The following is a 10178-nucleotide window of genomic DNA, read 5'->3' on the forward strand; positions in this document are numbered from 1 at the left end:
ACCCTATACTGATTGGGAGGAAAAGGTGCTGGGCATACTGCACCCAGAGAGCCTGGAAGGAATTGAGGAAGGAGAAGAGGCTGGTAAGTACAAACCAAGCACCACAAGCACATAGACATGGCCTGCCTCACACAACTGAGAAGAAAAAGCTCCCAGGCTCCAACCCATGCATGTGGGCTACATACTCACCAAAATGTAAAGGACTCCCAACAGGCCCCCATGTCCACAGGGAGGGTGGTGGTGGGTGGGGTGTGTGAGAGAGGTCACAACTACAACTCCCAACAGGCCCCCATGTCCACAGGGAGGGTGGTGGTGGGTGGGGTGTGTGAGAGACCAGCACTACAACTCCCAACAGGCCCCCATGTCCACAGGGAGGGTGGTGGTGGGTGGGGTGGGTGAGACACCAGCACTACAACTCCCAACAGGCCCCCATGTCCACAGGGAGGGTGGTGGTGGGTGGGGGGGGGGTGAGTGCGAGAGGTGGGGGGGTGTGTGGGAGACCAGCACTACAACTCCCAACAGGCCCCCATGTCCACAGGGAGGGTGGTGGTGGTTGGGGTGTGTGAGAGACCAGCACTACAACTCCCAACAGGCCCCCATGTCCACAAGGAGGGTGGTGGTGGGTGGGGTGTGTGAGAGAGGTCACAACTACAACTCCCAACAGGCCCCCATGTCTGCAGGGAGGGTGGTGGTGGGTGGGGTGTGTGAGAGAGGTCACAACTACAACTCCCAACAGGCCCCCATGTCCACAGGGAGGGTGGTGGAGGGTGGGGTGTGTGAGAGGTCACAACTACAACTCCCAACAGGCCCCCATGTCCACAGGGAGGGTGGTGGTGGGTGGGGTGTGTGAGAGACCAGCACTACAACTCCCAACAGGCCCCCATGTCCACAGGGAGGGTGGTGGAGGGTGGGGCGTGTGAGAGAGGTCACAACTACAACTCCCAACAGGCCCCCATGTCCACAGGGAGGGTGGTGGAGGGTGGGGCATGTGAGAGAGGTCACAACTACAACTCCCAACAGGCCCCCATGTCCACAGGGAGGGTGCTGGAGGGTGGGGTGTGTGCGAGAGGACACTGAAAAGTAATGTATGTCAATCAAAACATGTCATGTCCAAAGTATTGATCATCAAAATCTTTTCCCACAGGTGATCTCAATTTGACTGGTGAAACCAGCAACCCGCCGCCACACTCTCCTCACTCACATCCAGGACTCTCTTGTGACGATGCCACAGCCAGCTCCGGTGCGGAGGAGGGAGCGGGCCAATGCACACAGCCAGGGCCATCTGGCTCACTAGAAATCCCTGCCTCAACAACCGTGGCCTGTGTCACTCCTGCAACACCTGCCACAGTGAGCTGTAGACCCACCACCACCACCACCTCCACCACCACCATTACCACCACTCGTGCCTGTGCCACCCTGCCTGACCCACCGCAAGACGCAAGGCCATCAACATCCCAGGCAAGCAGGGAGAGTGGACGGGAAAGGAGAGAGCCGAGACAACATCCCCCAAGCAGGAGTACCTCACACCGGCGAGCTGGGGAAGGACACCCACCCCATCCTGCCGCTGAGATACTGGAAGCCCTCGGCAGAGTCCAGGCTTCCTATGACCGTGGGCAGGGACATGCTGATCGTTCCGACCAGGACTCGGTTGATAACACCAATGTGTTGCGGTCCATTGACAGCCGCCTTGGCCAAATAGTGGACCTCCTGGGCCAGCACACATCACTGTGGAGGGTATGGTTAGACCGCAACACCCCCCCGCCCCCCTCAACCAAGTGTCCAGCCGCCACGGTCTGCAACACCACCGCCACCGCCACCTGTGCCCCTGGACATGGATGTGGCCCCTGAGCAACCTGCCCCACAAGCTGACTCCGTAGCGCCTCCAAGACGGAGGGGCCGTCCGAGGCTGGATGGAGCTGAGAGCAGTGGGGATGCTCCATCTACACGCTCAAAGAGGGGCCGACAATGACTGTAACACTGCCTGAGGCTGCCATCCACCCGCAAACTATCCTGTCCCACTACGCCAAGTATTGGCACAGGTCTGCTGGACTAGCGGGACATCACCCAATGTGGTGTCAGCATGGACATTTCATCTACCATGACCTTCAACTCACACTCCCCCACCCAACACTTACTTGTATATATCCACCAGCACCAATGCACAACCTGTAAATAAATTTCACTTACACACTCAATGATGTGTTGCCTCCATGTTTATTCACATGATTGTCTCAGAAACAGACCTGACCAGGTGCAGGGAACCATGTCGTACAGAATCCTGCCGCTGTGGGAGTGACCTAGGGAAAATCAGAGACAGCAAGCACACGTCTGGTAAGTGAATCACACCCATCACAACACACAGCAGTGCAAAATTCCACAAACCACACACATCACAAATTCAGTGGATGAGAGGACACACATCATGGAGACTTGCATGTCCAGAGAAATAAACACACATACATGCAAACATAACATAACAGAACAGGCAGCTGATGAACACCACATCCACACACCACCAGCAAACCTACATAACGCATTGTCAACCGGCACAGGAGGTAGTCACTCACATTCAAGGGAAATAGCGATCAATGGTCCACACCTTCCTCCTCACCACTATCCTCATCAGTCGACATGGTTGGGATGGGAGGCCGAGGAACTTGTTGGTCTTCAGGGTCCAAGATCAGTTCAATGTTATTGCGCACTGCCAGGTTGTGGAGCATGCAGCAGGCAATCACGATCCTGCATACTTTGCCTGGTGAGTGAGGCAGGGCCCCTCCGGTCTTATCCAGGCACCGAAACCTGGATTTTAGCAGTCCAAAAGTACGTTCCACCACTCTACGTGTCCTTCCATGGGCATCATTGTAGCGCATTTCACCCGCTGTAGTAGGATTACGTATGGGACTCAGGAGCCAGGGCCGGTTTGGGTACGCTGAGTCGCCTATGTAGGGGGATGACAGACACAAATATCACAACCAGAATTGGTGGGTACCCCATGCCACACAGAAATCACAAATGTCCCCACAGCATACTCACCAACAAGCCACGCGTGTCCTGGACACAGATTTGCCATCAGGTGGGGGACAATGCTGCTCCGCATGATGTGGGAGTCATGTGCGGAGCCTGGAAATCTTGCACACACATGGGAGATGATGTTGTCAGCCAGGCACACCACCTGCACGTTGAGAGAATGAAGGTGCTTGCGATTCCTATATACCGGCTCACGTGCCCGTGGTGGAATGAGAGCGATATGTGTGCCATCAATGGAACTGGTATTGACACCCTCTGAGGCGGAAGCCGGAGGATAGCTGCTCACACTTCTTTTAAAAACTTTTGATTTGTTTGTTACACTCTTTTAAAAACTGCTCGCGTTTCCTTATTGCCAGGCTAGCACTTCACCTACAGCGGACCTAGCGCTGTCAGGTGTTTCAGTCTAATTCAGTCTCCTCACGAACGCTAAACCCTCGTGACACGAGGCCACGCCCCCTGGCAGGACACGCCCACATCCTCCGCCTATAAGACTGCGCCGACCAATTGCGCGTCTTACTGGTATTGACACCCTCTGAGGCGGAAGCCGGAGGATAGCTGCTCGCACTTCTTTTAAAAACTTTTGATTTGTTTGTTACACTCTTTTAAAAACTGCTCGTGTTTCCTTATTGCCAGGCTAGCACTTCACCTACAGCGGACCTAGCGCTGTCAGGTGTTTCAGTCTAATTCAGTCTCCTCACGAACGCTAAACCCTCGTGACACGAGGCCACGCCCCCTGGCAGGACACGCCCACATCCTCCGCCTATAAGACTGCGCCGACCAATTGCGCGTCTTACTGGTATTGACACCCTCTGAGGCGGAAGCCGGAGGATAGCTGCTCGCACTTCTTTTAAAAACTTTTGATTTGTTTGTTACACTCTTTTAAAAACTGCTCGTGTTTCCTTATTGCCAGGCTAGCACTTCACCTACAGCGGACCTAGCGCTGTCAGGTGTTTCAGTCTAATTCAGTCTCCTCACGAACGCTAAACCCTCGTGACACGAGGCCACGCCCCCTGGCAGGACACGCCCACATCCTCCGCCTATAAGACTGCGCCGACCAATTGCGCGTCTTACTGGTATTGACACCCTCTGAGGCGGAAGCCGGAGGATAGCTGCTCGCACTTCTTTTAAAAACTTTTGATTTGTTTGTTACACTCTTTTAAAAACTGCTCGTGTTTCCTTATTGCCAGGCTAGCACTTCACCTACAGCGGACCTAGCGCTGTCAGGTGTTTCTGTCTAATTCAGTCTCCTCACGAACGCTAAACCCTCGTGACACGAGGCCACGCCCCCTGGCAGGACACGCCCACAACCTCCGCCTCAAATGTGCCTCCAGCGCAAGCGCAGCGGACGAGCGCAGCGGGAGCGCCTAAGGCAAGCCCGTCTGCGCCCGTCCGCGCCAAGACCGCGACAGGCGCAGGACACTCTGCCCCCGGTCCCCTTACTATGTGTTACAATGCCAATTCGCTAAAAATGTTACGCAGCAATTCGCCTTGTACCTGTAAAGTCGACATCTACACCACCACGGGGCCTTTTAGCTGCAGGCATTGCAGATGGACCTCCTCCCCAGCCATGACCCCCGCCCCACTGATCAACCTCAGGGAAAAAAACCCACCCTTCATCGGAGGGCTGATCAACGCAAGATCCATGACTTGCCACAGCCAAGACATAACTGATCTCATTCAGGAATCAAACATCGACTGTCTTTTCATAACAGAGACCTGGCTTACGAACAACAGTAACCCTGATCTAGCCACTGCCCTCCCACAAGGATACTCCATATACAGGCAAGACAGACCAAAGGGGCGAGGAGGAGGTGTAGCCCTCCTACTACGAAACTCCTTCAAATGCCACACCTTCACCCTCGACTCACTAAAGGGCGCCGAATCCCTAGGAATCTCCATCAAACTCAACGAGTCCACCTCATTCTCAGGAGGACTTATATATCGTCCACCAGGTACCGCCACCAAATTTTTAGACTCCCTTAGTGACACCCTCGGACAACTTCTAATCAGATACCCGCATGTCACCATGCTGGGTGATTTTAACTTGCACCTCGACTCCACAGAGGACGCGCAAACACTTAACTTCCATCAAACACTGGAGATCTTCAACCTCCAACAAAAGGTCAAGGAACCCACCCACCGAGCGAGACACACCTTAGATGGGATTTGTACCAATCTCCCCTCTTTAGAAACTCATACTCCAGTACCACACATCTGGACTGACCACAATTTTATCCCATTTCTCATCAGAACCCCGCAGCATATAAACGCAACTAAACCTTGCCCTCTTCCAGAGAACCAGGTCAACTGGAAAAAGGTAGAAGAAGCCTTCAAACTTAACCCCATCTCTGAGTCCCAAACCCCCATTATGTTGGGAGATGTAGAACAAGACTCACAATCCTTCCACAACTGGATATCCCACGAAATTAAAATCCGTGCCCCGCCCAAGCGCACCAAGAGAAATGATACAAAATCTAAAACTAAAACTAATGCCCCTTGGTTCACATCAGAAGTAGCCAAGGCGCACTTGCTCTGCAAAAAAGGAGAACGCAAATGGCGGAAAACATATGACAACATTGACAGGAAATCCTATATCCTATTAGGGAAAAGTTATCACTCGACTATAAAAAACGCCAAAAAAGATTTTTTCACCACAACCATCAATAACGCAAAACAAAAGCAAAAAACTCTGTTTGCAATAGTGAGATCCTTTACCCATCCTGCAGCTCTACAGTTTGAAATACCCCCCTCTCAAGATCTCTGCGACAAAATAGCAGATTTCTTTGAAGAGAAAATCCATCTGATTCAGAAGGATTTCCCCACATACCAACGATCCCAGCCCCCAGTTAGACAGGAACCAGAAGACTATACTCCGGTTCATCTAAGGTCCTTCTCACAGGTCACTCTTGCTCAATCCAAGGAAGTCATCCTAGCATGCAAATCAGGCTCTCCCTCCGATTCTTGTCCTCCTAGCATCCTACATCAACTGATCGACACTGTCAATCCCATCATCAATGAAATAGTCAATACTTCCCTCAGGACTGGTATCGTCCCTAGTGCATGGAAACATGGCACTGTTAAACCTCTGACGAAGAAACCTAACAAACCCCCTTCTGATCTGACCAACCTACGCCCTATCTCTCTCCTCCCAGTTTTGGGTAAAATCACAGAACAAATAGTCTACAGGGAACTTAAAGCCCACCTGGAAGCTAACAATATCCTCCACCCCCAACAATCAGGATTCCGTCCTCAGCACTCAACAGAAACAGCCCTGATCGAGTTGACTGACTCCATAAAAACCCTCCAAGACCAAAGGAAAAACGCTGTACTGATTTTGTTGGACCTCACGGCAGCGTTCGACACTATCTCCCACCTAATACTCCTAGACCGACTTAAGGACATTGGCATCGCCGACCGGGCATTGGACTGGATAATATCCTTCCTTTCTGAAAGATCACAATCCGTGAAACTAGGACCCTTCAACTCCACAGAGAAAAAGATTCGATCAGGAGTCCCACAGGGCTCCGTTTTAAGCCCCCTGCTTTTTAATGTCTATCTTATACCCCTCATCTCCCTGATCGAATCATACGGTATCACTGTTACATCCTACGCCGACGATACCCAACTTATAGTCCCGCTAGAGGAGAACTCTACAAATGCCGAACAAAATTTAACTAACTGCCTGAAAGAGGTCTTCCTGTGGTTGGAAACCAACCACCTCAAATGTAATACAGGGAAGACAGAAATCCTCCCCATAGGGAAAAACGTCAACTTCTGTCCCCACCTCTGGTGGCCAAAGGACTCCACAGCCCCCCCACAGTCCGTCACCACTGCAAGAAACCTTGGCGTCACCTTCGACACTAACCTGTCCTTTGACCAGCATGTCAGGACTGTCGCAGGAAGCTGTTTCGGAATCATCAAATCCCTCAAAAAATGTTTTGATTTCCTTCCAATTGAAGCCAGAAAGACGGTTACCGTGGCACTAATCCTATCCCGCATAGATTACTGCAACGGCCTCCTGGCAGGCGTGAAGAAATCCACACTCAAAAAACTCCAGAGTGTCCAACACTCGGCGGCGAGGCTCGTGCTCAAACTCCCCAGAAGATCTTCAGCCGCGTCCGCCCTGAGAACCCTCCACTGGTTACCCCTGCACAAAAGGATCCTGTTCAAGATCCTAACCGTGGCTTTCCGGTCATTCAACCATATTGGTCCCAAGTACCTAGTCAAACGCTACCCCCACTATAATCCTCACAGGTCCCTGAGATCCTCCAACAACAACCTTCTAACACTAGTCAGGTTCAACCTAAAAACCAAAGGGGGTAAAACTCTTACCCACTTATCCTCCAAAGCATGGAACGCAATGCCCCAGCATCTGAGATCACTGACAAAGGAAAGCCAATTCAGGAAACAACTGAAAACATGGATCTTCAGCTTATCAGACGAGTATGTGCGGGACGCCATCTAATCCTGCCTTAAATTCACCCCCCTCCGCTCACCTTCCAGTCAGCGCCAGGATGCTTCTTCCGAAGCGACAGTCGCGCTTTATAAATACCGATTCCAATTCCAATTCCAACCCACTACGTGTGGTATCTGACCCAGTGCATAGAAGTCTGCTTTGATAGCTGCCAACTCTGCCGGCCGTGGGAAATGGATGTAGTCATCCTTGTACAGCATCATGGCTTTTAGAACATCCCGAAGTACCATGCTGAACATGGACTGTGACATCCCCCCGGCATGTCCAACCGTGTACTGAAAGGTGCCAGTAGCAAAAAAGTGTAGTGCCGCCATCACCTTAGCTGTGGGTGTAATGGAACCAGGATATGTCCTTCATGGCTGCAGATGAGGAGACAATTGGTCTACAAGCTCCATCAATCGACGTCGATCTAGCCGGAATTTCCTGATCACCTCCTCGTCAACCATATCCTCCAGCACAGTGTATGGGCGATGGACATTTGGAGCCCTCCTTTGTGGGAGTAGATGTAATATAAGTCAACTTACAAACAACGCATGGCTGTGCAACTCCATCACATGTAAGCCAACACTAGCAAGAAGATAAATGTTGTGGACAATAGTCATATGTGTGACATCTCAGAAAGTAACGACAATACGGAGTGCCCTATGAACAATGTGCAGCCACTAGCAACATGAAGTGTGTCAACATGTACAATGCAACTTAGTCTCATGTCAACATTACTGCCAACAAGACATGTGTAAGGACCCAAATGTGTACAAGACTCTTCACAGACACACATGCACGTGCAAACACTAAACGATTCTGCTACACACACTCCATGTCATCATGCACCAATGGCAACACTGACAATGGTGAGCATCCGCTCATTACATGCATGGTCAAACAACAGGCAACACACATACACAGAATGCATGTGTACCCCCACCATTGTTATTAGCACACATAAACTACACACTGTCAACAGATTCTGACTGTGGCGAGACAGGCCTGATGTACAGTGTAGATGTGAAGTATTTGAAACGTGTGTAGGGAAATACAAGACGTCAACACGTCGACATGCACATGTGTAGCACATTGTGTGCACATCAATGGGCATAGTATGAACACACATGATATAGTGCATTACATATGCAGTGTCGCCAGCACGGTCACAACCCTCATAACGCAATAGCGGACTATACAGCACGGTGCAGTGGTCCAAATAATAACATCATTGGCGCCGCCATGGAGGTGCACTGCTTCCGCGATTTCCAAATGGGCATACGCGGCCCGCGTTCCCTCTTCCCATTGGCTGCATGTTCACGGACCATCACGGTCACACATCGGCAACCGCATGTGCAAGCTTCCGGGACGGATGCTTCTCTTGCAACAATGTTCAATCAGTGGCGCCACCATGGCGGTGCACGCCTTCCGCGGGGGAGGTGCAGGCCAACACATACTTGTAAGTATGGATATCAAAATGGCAGGTCATGACCCCCCTTACAGTCACATTGCATCATCCACCGTACACCGGCCGTGGCAGGCCCGTGCACAACCGCCGTGCCAGGCATGTCACCCACCGCCGGACCAGGCCTAGTGCACAACCGCCGTGCCAGGCATGTCACCCACTGCCGGGCCTGGCCCGGCCGTGAGTAACATGCCTGGCACGGCAGTGGGTGACATGCCTGGCACGGCGGTGGGTGACATGCCTGGCACGGCGGTGGGTGACATGCCTGGCACGGCAGTTGTGCACCGGGCCTGGCATGGCGGTGGGTGACATGCCTGGCACGGCGGTGGGTGACATGAATGGCACGGCGGTGGGTGACATGCCTGGCACGGCGGTGGGTGACATGCCTGGCACAGCGGTTGTGCACCGGGCCTGGCACGGTGGTGGGTGACATGCCTGGCACGGCGGTGGGTGACATGCCTGGCACGGCGGTGGGTGACATGCCTGGCACGGCGGTGGGTGACATGCCTGGCACGGCAGTGGGTGACATGCCTGGCAGGGCAGTTGTGCACCAGGCCTGGTCCGGAGGTGGGTGACATGCCTGGCACGGAGGTTGTGCACCGGGCCTGCCACGGCCGGTGTACGGTGGATGATGCAACGTGACTGCAAGGGGGGTCATGACCTACCATTTCGATATCCATAATTACAAGTATGTGTTGGCCAGCACCTCCCCCGCAGAAGCCGTGCACCGCCATGGTGGCGCCACTGATTGAACATTGTTGCAAATGATGCAACCATCATGGAAGTGCGCACTTGCGGTTGCCGATGTGTGTCCGTGGTGGCACGTGCACAGGCAGCCAATGGAAAGAGGAAACGCGGGGCGCGTATGGGCCATCGACAATGGCGGAAACAGTGCACCGCCACACCAGGGCCTGTCATTGGGCCTTTTCGAATGAGGCTTCCAGGGGGAACCAATAGCTGGCCACGTGTGCCACTGACATGGGCTCTGGGCCCTATATATGTGTGACTTTCACAAGCACACATTCACTGCTTTGATCCAGTGCTGCCTGTGACCATCACCTCGACCTGCTGCTGCTGAGCTGACCAACGGCTGCTGCCTGTGACCATCACCTTGACCTGCTGCTGCTGAGCTGACCAACGGCTGCTGCCTGTGACCATCACCTCGACCTGCTGCTGCTGAGCTGACCAACGGCTGCTGCCTGTGACCATCACCTCGACCTGCTGCTGCTG

This window comes from Lissotriton helveticus, chromosome 9 (genome assembly GCF_964261635.1).
Source record: "Lissotriton helveticus chromosome 9, aLisHel1.1, whole genome shotgun sequence".
Lineage (NCBI taxonomy): Eukaryota > Metazoa > Chordata > Amphibia > Caudata > Salamandridae > Lissotriton > Lissotriton helveticus.